At 43.3% G+C, this 12,520-nt stretch overlaps 1 protein-coding gene across 1 annotated transcript in view; it reads right to left on the bottom strand.

Annotated features, from left to right (window-relative positions):
• LOC121923224 (bestrophin-1-like) overlaps positions 1-12,303 on the bottom strand; it is a 60,447-nt gene extending 48,144 nt beyond the window's left edge. Inside the window, exon 1 of the mRNA XM_042453851.1 lies at positions 12,264-12,303. The gene's annotated coding sequence lies outside the window, so the exon portion shown is untranslated. The remainder of the gene's footprint in view (positions 1-12,263) is intronic.
• Between the last annotated feature and the right edge of the window lie 217 nt (positions 12,304-12,520).

Raw genomic sequence — 12,520 nt, 5'->3', positions numbered from 1 at the left:
AACGGAAGGGGGGGTCTGGACCTCAAGACCCCCCCTTGGCTACATCCCTGCACTGGGCCATGGAAACCCACTGAGTAACCTTGGTCAAGGCATGCTCTCTCAATCTCAGAGGAAGCAATGGCAAACTTCCTCTGGATATCTCTTATTTAGAAGACTCTGTAATAGATTCAATTCACAGTTACCACAAATTGGAAACAATTTCAAAGTACACCGCAGCAGCAACAAACTGTCCCCAGCCTGTCCACTATTCAGTAGTTCTTTTCCTGTTAATAAAATTTATGCTAATATTTTTTTTTTTTGCCAAAGCCTACTTCCTTACTATATCCAACAGTTAGATCATGGACAGAGGACCTTACCACACAGGGCACAGAAGTAGGGTCATTCGCATTGGTCGATGCATATTCAAATTATATCGCATCGTTCATTCACACCCGCGCTCTCTGAATACGCTTTGCCAATCCATATTCGCGTCATATCGCATTGTTGGGCGGCCTTCCAAATCGAGGTTTTGCGAATTGGCCAATGCATATTCAGGCAAAGTGAGGCAAGTACAGATTGGATTACACCAGCCCAATACAATGTGTATTGTCCGATGCGCATCGGCAGCCTTGCACATGCTCTGTGGGGCTCTGAACGGGGCACAACATTTTTAACTTCCGGGATGAAGAATGAGGTCACTGTTTAGCACGTAATATTGCGAGAATTGCTGCCTTTAGCCACTTACAAAAGGGGTATGCACCATCTCTGTGTGTGTGTGTGTGTGTGTGTGTGTACATACACAAAATACACACATATATACAAAAACACACACATAAATACATACATACATACTTATATAAAGTGTGATGCCTTTTTTATGTGTACACACACATTTGTCTGTATGAGTGTTTTTATATATATATATATATATATATATATATATATATATATACACACACACACACACATATATATACACAAACACACACATATATACAAAAACACACTGTGCCACAGCCAAAAGTGTGATGCCGTATTTATATGTGTACACACATATCTGTCTGCTTGAGTGTTTGTATATATATATGTGTGCGTGTGTACACACACACACAGATATACACACATATACACATAGTGGTACTGCCAAAACTGTGAAGCTGTATTTATATGTGTACACACACAGCTGTCTGTGTCTCTCTCTGTGTGTGTGTGTGTGTGTGTGTGTGTATATATATATATATATATATATATATATATATACACATACACACACACATACACATACACATACACACCCACACACACAAACTGTGGAGCAGCCAAAAGTGTAATGCTGCATGTATATGCTTACACACACATCTGTGTGTGTGTGTGTGTGTATACATACATATATACACACATATACATATATATACACAAACACACACACACACACACACACAAACTGTGGAGCAGCCGACAGTGTAATGCTGCATGTATATGCTTACACACACATCTTTTTGTGTGTGTGTATACATACACACATACATCCCCCCGACACAAAAGGTTTCTGCTTTATCTCGTTCAGTGGAAAAACCGCTCCCCAGCCCCGGCGGTTGTCCTGAAAGGGGAAAGGGCTACCGGAAGGAGAAGGGGGAAATTCCAGCGCAGCATCATGGGAAATTTGTAACCCGTTGGTCTTCAGGAGAACCAGCGGATTGGATGTACACACCAGCCAAAGCAGCAGAGGTTTTGCACTGGCCATCAATACGGATCCCATGAATCCACTAATTTTGCGGACTCGCAAAATGGAGGAGCTGGCTGCCTTCAGTTCGGAACCCTGCTGTGAATACGGATTGGTCAAAGCGTATTCACGTTATATCACATTGGTCAATAACGTATTCTGAGCTCACAGGTGTGAAACACCAATGCGATATAACGCGAATACGCATCGACCAATGTGAACTGACCCTACTTCTGTGCCCTGTGTGGTAAGGTCCAGAGAAACAAGTCTGCTCTGTCTTAAGCATGAGAGTCTTTTGGATATTTGAAGTCAGCTACCATGCCTTCCTTTAGTATTCTCTTCCGCTGGCTGAAAATATCTAGCTGAGAAGAAGAATTTTTGCGGAGCTATCGAAAGCTCTTTTTGTCCTGTTTGATCTTAGATTTTTCTTTTGTTTATGGACATCAGTAGTTTAGGGTTGCCAGCTGAACAAGAGAAAATAAGTCAGCCTGTCCTGCTCTTGTGTCTGTAGCAGCAGTTCAGTTGGCAGAGATCAAGTACATGAAGCTTTTCTGTGCAAAGAGAGCAACATGATCATCTGAAGATGTTTGTGTACCACTTTCTGGGTTCTATGGAGACATCTGTAATTGAATATTGCAAACACATTCATAATTTTTATCTTAATATATATTTTAGTAACAATACAACAAAGTAGGGACTATGAAGTCGAAAGCTTTCATGGTCGGCATCCATAGTTTTTTGTGTTTTTTTCAGGCTATGTTGGAATAAACCCTTCTAGAACATGGCCACATAGCCTGACCCCCCCCCCCCAAAATAGGGACTCTTGAATTTCAAATTAAGAATTCCTCACTCTCAATTTATTGACTAATCTTTGTAGCTATACACTTGCTGTTGTACTTGCAGTGCAGTTGTGCCCTCTAACTAAAATATATTATACCTTATTAATCCTTAGTAATCATTAATCTCATTAAACAAGGCATTAGAAGTGGGAGTGAAGTGTGCATATTGGTGCAGTTGGAAGGAAAAGAGAAGTGTAGATGAGTGAGCAACTGAAATGAAAAAGTTGTAAGATGAGATTCCATGCTTTGCGATAGCCTTCCCAACCTGTTAGTTCCTAGACATGCTGGACTTCTGCAATTCCCAGGAACAATCTTATTATGGCTTTTATAAGCCATGGGAGAATCTCAAATAGGGGAAGGAAATTTTGAAAAGGACAAAAACTAAAAAACTTTTGAAGAAGCCAGTAACAAAATATGCTTCTTAAGGTCAAGAATAACAATCTCTGTGCTGTTCTCTGTAATTCCCATGGCTTCACCAAATGCTACTCTTTTAAGTTAATTAATGATATGTGAAGTCGAAGGCTTTCATGGCTGGCATCCATAGTTTTTTTGTGGGTTTTTTGGCCTATGTGGCCATGTTCTAGAAGGGTTTATTCGTGAAGTTTCGCCGGCCACAGATGCCGGAGAAACGTCAGGAATAAACCCTTCTAGAACATGGCCACATAGGCCAAAAAACCCACCAAAAAACTATTTATTATTATTATTATTAACCTTTATTTATGAAGCGCTGTAAATTTACACAGCGCTGTACATGCAATCTTTTTAGTTAGACGGTTCCCTGCCCTCAGGCTTACAATCTAAAAAGACATGACACAGAAGGAGAAGGGAGTGGTGGAGGGAAAGGGTAAGAGGTCCAGCAGTTCCTCTCAACCTCCGAGGTCTGGACCAAGGCAGATGGACTGGAGGGAGGGCAAGGCTTCATAATGGATGGTTAATCATTATCCAGAGAAAATACATAATCACAAGTAGGATAATACATATACAGTACATAGGAATACAGGAAATGGATCGATAAACAGCCAACAACAGAACATCAGATAGTAAGCGACAATTATGCGATGCCTGGGAAAGCTTCTCTGAATAGGATGGTTTTCAGCTCCGTTTTGAAGCTGGTTAAAGAAGTGATGGCTCTTGCTTGTGGAGGAAGAAGGTTCCAGGAGTGAGGGGCAGCAAGTGAAAAGGGGCGAATCCGGGATGGGGCAGAGGAAATCCTGGGCTGAGACAGGAACCCTTGACTACCAGAACGGAGGGCCCTGGTGGGAAGGTGAAGAGAAAGAAGGTCTGATAAGTAAGGAGGGGCCAGTCCATGGAGGGCTTTGAATGTCGACAGCAGGAGCTTATACTGAATGCGGAAAGGGAGAGGGAGCCAGTGAAGGGATGCCAACACAGGAGAAATGTGGTCAGAGCGGTGGGTGGAAGTGATAATGCGTGCAGCTGAATGCTGGACAGAGATTAAAGGACGGAGGTGAGAAAGAGGAAGCCCAGCCAGGAGGACATTACAGTAATCCAGTCGTGAGATCACTAGGGCATGGACCAGGATCTTGGCAGTAGAGGCGGAGAGATATGGTCGGATTTTGGCAATGTTGTACAAAAAGAATCTACAAGCCTTGGCTGTGGTCTGGATCTGAGGGATACACGACAGAGAAGAGTCAAAGATAAAGCCAAGACTGCGGGCTTGCTGGACTGGTTGAATGAAAATGTTGTCCACAGAGACAGAAAAGGAGTGTTGAAGGTTGGGCTTAGGAGGAAAGACAAGAAGCTCCGTCTTGGACATGTTGAGCTTCAAACGCCGATGGCGCATCCACTGCGAGACAGCTGTAAGGCAAGATGAGACTTGCTGTTCAAGCCTTGGCGAAAAGTCAGGGGCAGAAAGATACAGCTGGGTGTCATCGGCATACAGATGGTAGGAAAAACCAAAAGAGCTGATGAGTTTTCCTAAGGACAGTGTGTAGAGAGAAAACAGAAGGGGACCCAGAACAGAGCCCTGGGGAACTCCAACAGATAAGGGAACAGGAGAAGAAGTCAGACCCCCTGCAACTACTGCAAAAGATCTGCCAGACAAGTAAGATCTAAACCAGTCGAGAACAGAGTCTGAGAACCCAAGGTCAGAGAGTATGTCAATTAGGAGACAGTGATCAACAGTTTCAAAGGCTGCAGACAGATCGAGAAGAATGAGAACAGAGTAAAGGCCATTAGCCTTGGCCTGTAAAAGGTCATTCGAGATCTTAGTGAGAGCTGTCTCTGTAGAATGCCTTGGGCGGAAACCAGACTGAAAGGGATCAAGGATGGAATTGGCTTCAAGAAACTCAAGACAGCGCGAATAGACAACCCGTTCCAAAACCTTAGAAAGAAAGGGGAGAAGAGAAATCGGACGATAGCTAGACAAAGAGGAGGGGTCAAGAGAAGGTTTTTTCAGAATTGGGGAAATGAGAGCATGTTTGAAGTCCGAGGGGAAGGAGCCTGTAGAGAGAGAGAGATTGAAGATATGGAGAAGCGAGGGCAGAAAGGAGGGAGCTATAGAGATTAGAAGACGAGTAGGAATAGGATCAAGAGGACAGGTAGCAGGTTTGGAAGAGTTCAGAAGTGTAGAGAGTTCATCCAAAGAGGCAGGAGGAAAGACAGAAAATTTGTTAGGCGAAGGTGATAGAAGATTAAGAGCAGAAGAAGAATCAGGAGGGACTATCTCAGAGCGAATAGTGGTAATCTTAGAGATGAAATAGTTAGCAAAGTCATTAGGAGAGAAAGATGAAGAGACTGGAGGAGAGGGAGGTTTAAGCAAAGTGTTGAAGGTGGAGAACAAACGCTGCGGGCTCCTCTCATTGGCAGAGATCAATGATTTGTAATAATTCTGTTTAGCCATAGAGAGGGCGCGTGAGAAGGAAGAAAGAACAAATTTGAAATGGATAAAATCAGCCCACTCTTTGGACTTTCTCCAAAGACGTTCGGCCGCTCTAGAGCAGGACCGGAGAAACTTAATGTTGGGGGTAAGCCAGGGCTGAGGCCTAGTCTTAGAGGAAGAAGTGCGGACAGAGACAGGGGCAAAATGGTCGAGAGTTGAGGAAAGAGTGGAGTTAAATAAAGACATAGCTGAATCAGCAGAATCCCCGAGATTTAGGGAAGAGAGAGATGAATCCAGGGTCAGACCAAGTTGGTTAGAGTCAACAGATTGAAGATCACGAAAAAGACGTTGAATAGTATGGCGAGGAGGAGGAGTATAAGTGAGAGCAAAGGAGATTAAATGATGGTCAGATAGTGGAAAGTCAAGTGCCAGGTAGTCAGAAATGGCGCAGTTTGCAGCAAGAACTAGGTCAAGACAGTGACCAAGAGAATGAGTTGAAGAGTTGGAGTGTGGTTGGAGGCCAAAAGAAGCTAGCAGAGAGTTAAAGCGAGATGTTGGAGGGTTATTGGAATCGTCAACATGGATATTAAAGTCACCTAGGATCAAAGTGGGGACTGAATCTGAAAGGAAGAATGTCAGCCATGATTCAAAGTCAGATAGGAACTGGGTGGCAGAACCAGGAGGGCGATAGATGACTGCAACCCAGATTAAATGATTTCATTTATTAGTATTTATACTAGTGAGTTAATTTTCCAATTTCTAGTGATTAACATTATCAAATTATTTTTCAAACCTAACATTCAATGCTCTGCATTTGTTTGATGCTGCGCTTGTTTGTTAAGTGGAGAACATTAACCTGAACTGATCCTAAGGACCTGAGCTGATGTTATTCTGAGTTCTTCTAGATGTGGCTTTTGGTATGTAATCACTTTGGGTCATTTCTGGTATTTTCATGTTGGGTCCACGTGACATCGCCATCAATTTGTAATAAGCCCATGTCTTTCTTACACATGTCCCATCTTTTTTCGTAAATTTGTAAAATCACTTTGTTTGAGTTATTCCCCCCCCCCCCCGAAAATTCTGCAACATTGGTATTTTTCTTCCAGAGGTGGGGCTTTCATGGCTAGCATCCATAGTTTTTTGTGGGGTTTTTGGGCTATGTGGCCATGTTCTAGAAGAGTTTATTCCTTACCTTTTACCAGCATCTGACTATTTTTGGAGCTGATGCTCTTTTTATATGTTGTGGAAGAAGGAAAGTGTTCTAACACAACACACCTCTTTCTGTCACCCTACATCTGAGAATACCTTTACTGTTGTCATTTAGGCACTGGCAATATCAAAGTTGCTTTTGTTTTCAGTACTGGAATGGCTGGTCATGGAATTGAATTGAATACCTGTGATGGCAGCGGGCTTTGTTAAGAACCCACTATAACTTGACAAGTTTGAATATATGCTAGACAGAGGACTGTGAACAGCTGTAAGTGTTCTGAATAGCTGGATGTTGTTCCAAAGTTTTATAATTGGAAAACAAACATTCTGTACACAGTAGTCAAACTGTGGTTGCATCATAGATTTGTGTTAGAGCAGTGCGTTGTTGGCAATTTTATTTTAAATTTGGCTGCATCTGCACTGCAGAAATAATCCAGTTTGACACCACTTTAACTGCCATGATTTAATGGTATGGAATTCTACAAACTGTAGTTTGTTGTGGCACCAGAGCTCCCTGACAGAGAAGGTTAAATGTCTCATAAAACTACAGTTCCCAGAATTTCATAGCATTAAGCCAAAGCAGTTAAAGTGGTGTCAAACTGGATTATTTCTGATGTGCAGATGCAGCCTTTCTTTTCATATTCTAATTCTATCCAATGAAGAATTTTGTGGTAAGATTTGTTCCAAGGGAGACTGCCATTGCCTTCCTCTGAGGCTGAAAGAGTATGACTTGCCCAAGGTGATTCAAGGGGTCTCTGTGGCCAAGTAGGTATTCAAACCCTGGTCTCCTGGAGTCCTAGTCCAACACTCTAAACACTATATCCCACTACACTGGCTCTCGAGATACTTGTATCCCACCTTCTTTCAGAACTGGTCCAAAACATTTTTCTGCTTAAACCTCCTGTACTGGCAGCTGAATCTTACTTCATCAATAAGTAGTTGCTCCTAGGCTATGGAACATCTTTCCAAGGAAGTCTAGGTGGAATGGTTCCTTACTTCTTGTCCTTTTGCCAAGAACTAGCTTTTTTTTCTTTTCAAAGTGGGGTTTTGGCAATTAACTGTTATAAAAGAGCCCTTGAATAGACTAGCACTGTACTCACTATTCATGAATTTTTACACTGCTTTAAATTGTCTTTTGTTGTTGTTTTTGTTGTTGTTGTTGTTGTGTGTGTGTGTCTTCAAGTAATTTCCAACTTATGGTGATCCTAAAGTGAAACTATCATGGGTTTTCTTAGCAAGATTTATTTGAAGGAGATTTGCCATTGCATTCCCCTGAGGTTGAGGGCATGTGCCTTGCCCAAGGTCACCTGGGATGTTATCACATGGGGTAATTGGAAGGTCAATGCAGTGCAATCCTGGATGCAAACATGCAGATTCACGTTAATGCACAAGAGGATATCACACGTAATCAAAGTAAATGCTAGGTCAATTCAAACCCAATCCAGGGTCAACCGAGAGATGTGTAAATTCGGGGAAATACAGAATTTACAAATCCTATTCCACTCCAAAGTTGCGTTCAGTTCGAATTTGGCAGGTATGGAATGCATGTCTTGGTTGCCCTTGGATTGCCTTCGAATCAGACTACAATTCCCAAACTCCATTGCTGGTTGCAATGTCTCCCTCCCTTCCTCCGGGTGTGTGGGGGGGGGGCTTTTCTCTTCTCTCGTAGCTGTCCTGGAGCTGTTTTGGGGATAATAATAATAAATTTATTTATATACCGCCTTTCTAAAAAGATCAAAGCAGCTTTCAGAATTACATAAAAACACATAAAATGCATGAATGATTTACACAAGCAAATAGATAAAATACCTAAACAGTACATAACGTATACAAACTAAAATTCCATCCCTTGTCCGGTAACTAAAATATAACCATCATTAAACATTAAACAAAATTACATAAACAATTACATAAAATAGGATTTGCATAAGCAAATAAATAAATAAAATACCTAAACAAAACATAATATATATAACTAAAATTCCATCCCTCATCCCTTAACTAAAATACAATCATCATTAAACATTAAATACTAATAATAATAATAAAAAAAACCCAGAGGTGCTTTCCTCTCTCTTGCCTCCTTACAGTCTCTTCTGCTTGCAAGGTTTTAAAGCAGAGCAGAAGGGCGGGGCCAGTGGATGATGGGATGCTAGCAGCCCTCCCCACAGAGACACACACACATTGCCTCCCTCCCTCCTCCTCTCAGCCCTTTCCGGCTCTTTCCCTTTGCAAACTCATCCTCTCCAACTGGAGGGAAGGGATTGGCTCTCTCTTTCTCTCTCGCAACCCTGTCACAGGGTTTTCTTGGCAGGTTTATTCACATGGAGTTTGCCATTGCCATTTTCTGAAGAGGCTGAGAGAGTGTGACTTGCATCAGGTCACCCAGTGGGATTCGATTCCTGCCTTCTAGAGTCATAGCCTGATGCTCAAACTAAGTACAAGGTTCCTTTGGAATGGTTTTGAACTAGTGAATTGCCATAAATAACATGAAATAAAGGGTAATGAATGAACAAATAACGTGAAACAATGCAAAACCATGGGAACCGGAGGCAAGCCTTGCCAGAAGTGTAAAAAGGTCACAATCTGATTCTGCCCTCACTGCACACATGGAAGGATGCTAAATTGAATTCTAGACTATGAAGGGTACGTACTCCTATGATAATTTCTTTTGCATTTGCACTACTTTGGCTTTGGAATGGGAGCTGTGTTCTTCTGTGGTGTGATAGCCATCCACGTACTTGTGTTCATTTCCAAATTGGCCCTACTTTCTTTCCTTTCAAAATCGAGAGACATTCCTCCTGTGTGATAATGTCCCCAGTGGGTTTCATGGCCAAAATGGGAATTGAACCCTGATTTCTAGAGCCATAGTCCAACACTCAAACCACTATGCCACTTCTTTGTATCTGTACCAATTTTGTTTTTGTTTTTAAAATCTTGTGAGCTGCCTTGAGTACAGATTTAGGAGAGATGTGGGCTATGAATAAAATAAAACTAACATTGGAAGAGGACTCATGCAGCCTCTCAGATATTCTTGCACTCGCCCTCATAATATTTCCCACCATTGGCTAAGGCTGTGGGGACTTGTAGCCCAACAATATCCAGATGGCCACTTGGTTCCTAATCCTGTAGTCAACAACTAAATAGTGGTGGGGATGGCATTCTCCCCTGCACCTGAACAGTACCCTAGTTCAGGGAGGTAAAGATAAGGCACAACAAAGGCCTAAAGCAAAAGAGCATAGGTGGGATAAACTGCCATGTGCATTATGCTCCCCCCTCCAGCATCCACTACCTGAGCTGATCACCTCACTTTGCCCACCAGGAGGGCTGGCCCTGCCTTTCATCCATCATGGAACTTATGTGGGAGTTCCCAGGCACTCTTCCATCCAGGATGTGAGCAAATGCAGCCATTTTTGGGTTTAGCAATGACAGCCCATGTAATTAGGGTTGCCATAAGTCAGTACCTCCAAACCGGGACAAATGTAGGACAAATGTAGGACAACATTTTCAAATGTAGGACACATTTTAAAAATGGAGGACACACGGAAAAAACGTTGATGCTTTTTTAGAAATGTTAATATAAATGCATGTTTCTTAGGCATGAACAAAATGGAGGAGTACTAAAAGAGACAGAGCCCTCCCTCCACGGCCAACTGTCATCATCCTGTCTGGAGGGAGTGAGGGGGCGGGTCCAACACCATCGGGACTGCCCTGAAGTGACAGCGCTCTCCCTCCACGGCCAACTGTCATCATCCAGCCTGGAGGGAGTGAGGGGGTGTGTAGGGGCTAATTTTGTATTGCAATTTTTACTGTACACCGCTATGATCATTGCAGAATAGCGGTCTATAAATAAAACATTATTATTATTATTATTATTATTATTCCTAGACAGATCGCAGAAATGTACTTCCCTTTCTGGCCACCCCCCTCCCCCCATTATTTTAACATTGCCTCTTGCATATTTCAGAGGCTTATTCCATAATCAAACTCTTTGGGTTTAACACTGAACATGGGTTAACATGGCTATGCATATCGAACATGGTTAAACAAAAGTGGATTTGCCCTCGGTTTGTCTTGCACCAACTACAGTATACTTCTCAGAAGTGTGTACTTGGTCAAGGGACTTTGGTTTTTCTTCATTTTGACTAGTTTTGTCTGTATTCCTCCCCACTAAATAAAGGAGACATGAAATGGAGTTAATGGGTACAAGTTGTTAAACAAAAAAGTCTTGTGAGACTTTGTAGGCAAAAGATGCACCATGTTAAGAACTACTTTAGGCACACTTAGGCTGCTGCCACCTGCAGAATTAAAGCAGTTTGACACTACTTTCACTCTCATCACTCCATCCTATGGAATCCTGGGATTTGTAGTTTGTTGTGGTGCCAGGGCTGGGCTTTGAAATCTCAGGCATAAGAGAAGCAAAAGGCTTGGGCTGCATCTACACTGGAGAAATAATCTGGTTTGAGACCACTTTAACTCCCTCGGCTGAATGCTATGGAATTCTGGGAATGGTGGTTTGCTCCAGCACCACAGCAGAATGGCAGTTAAGCCCCTGTAAAGCTCTCTGACCAAGGTGATCAATGCCCTCACCCCAAAATGTAGGGCACCCAAGCAAAAAATGTAGGACATGACCAAAAATAAAAGCTAAAAACACCCATGTAATTATAAATCCATGCTTCTTAGCCATGATCCAAATGGAGGACATTTTGAAATGTGACAGAAGAGGACATGTCCTGGAAAAGGAGGAGGATGCCTGGTCACCTTGTCTCTGGTCCAAAATACACTGCAGAAATAAAACAATGCTGGACTGAAATGCCCAGAGTTCCTCACCAAAGCTGCATCCACACTGAGGAAATAATCCAGTTTGAGAGTGACTTAACTGTCCTGGGTTAGTGCTGGGGAATGCTGGGAATTGTAGTACACTGTGGCCCCAGAGCTATCTCTGGCAGGGAGTCCCATAACCCTCCAAACGTAGTTGAACTGCAGTGCCCAGAATGCCTCGCCAGGTGCATCCACACTGAGGAAATGGTCCAGTTTGAGACTGCTCAGTGCTGGGGAATCCTGGGAATTGTAGTCTATTGTGGCCTCAGAGCCATCACTGACAGAGAAGTCTCAATGTCTCCCAAACACCAGCATTCCCAGGATTCCCTAGCACTGAATTAAAGCAGTCTCAAAGTGGGTTATTATTCCTTCAGTGTGTGTGAGAGATATAAAAGCTAGGGACTGGATTCATCTGGAGGATATCTGTGTCCAAAACACACTGCTTTGACTGCCAAGGCTCAGTGCTATGGAATCCTGGGAATTGTAGTTTATTGTGGCACCAGAGCTCTCTGACAGAGAAGGCTTAATGGCTCACAGACACCAGAATTCCAGAGCATTGAGCTGGGGCAGTTAAAGGGGTCTCAAAGTGCAAAAGGGGGGGGGGGGGGGAGAGGAGAGAAAAGCGAGGAAATGTGAATGAGCAGCTCACCTCGGCTGTGGCTTCTCTGAAAGGAGGAGGAGGAGGAGGAGGATAAGGAGGAGGGATGGAGCCAAGGGAAGTGGCCAGGACCATCTGGAGGAGCCCCTGCTTTTCCTCATCATCGCAGCCTCCTCCCTTCCACCGCAGGCCCCAAAGGGCCAAACTGCCAGCAAGAGGCTCTGCCCCCAGGCAACGCCTCCTCCTCCTCCTCACCTCCTGGCCCTGAAGGCTCTTCCTGAGTCTGGCAGCCTCCTCAACCTGGGACAAACCTGAGTCAAGGAGGAAACCATGCAGGGACGCCCCCTACTGGTGAAAAACTGGGAATGTCCCGCCGGCAGGAGGGTTATGGCAACCCTACGATGTAATGTAATAGTCTGAGTGTTACTATACTGCAAGACAAGGGTTCAAATCCAATCTCAGGTAATGAAAACCACCGGGCTGATCTTGGCCAAGTCACACTCTCTCAGCCT

This window comes from Sceloporus undulatus, chromosome 1 (genome assembly GCF_019175285.1).
Source record: "Sceloporus undulatus isolate JIND9_A2432 ecotype Alabama chromosome 1, SceUnd_v1.1, whole genome shotgun sequence".
Classification (NCBI taxonomy): domain Eukaryota; kingdom Metazoa; phylum Chordata; class Lepidosauria; order Squamata; family Phrynosomatidae; genus Sceloporus; species Sceloporus undulatus.
Note: the sequence above shows the minus strand (reverse complement) of the source record. Positions and strands in the feature narration are given on the sequence as shown.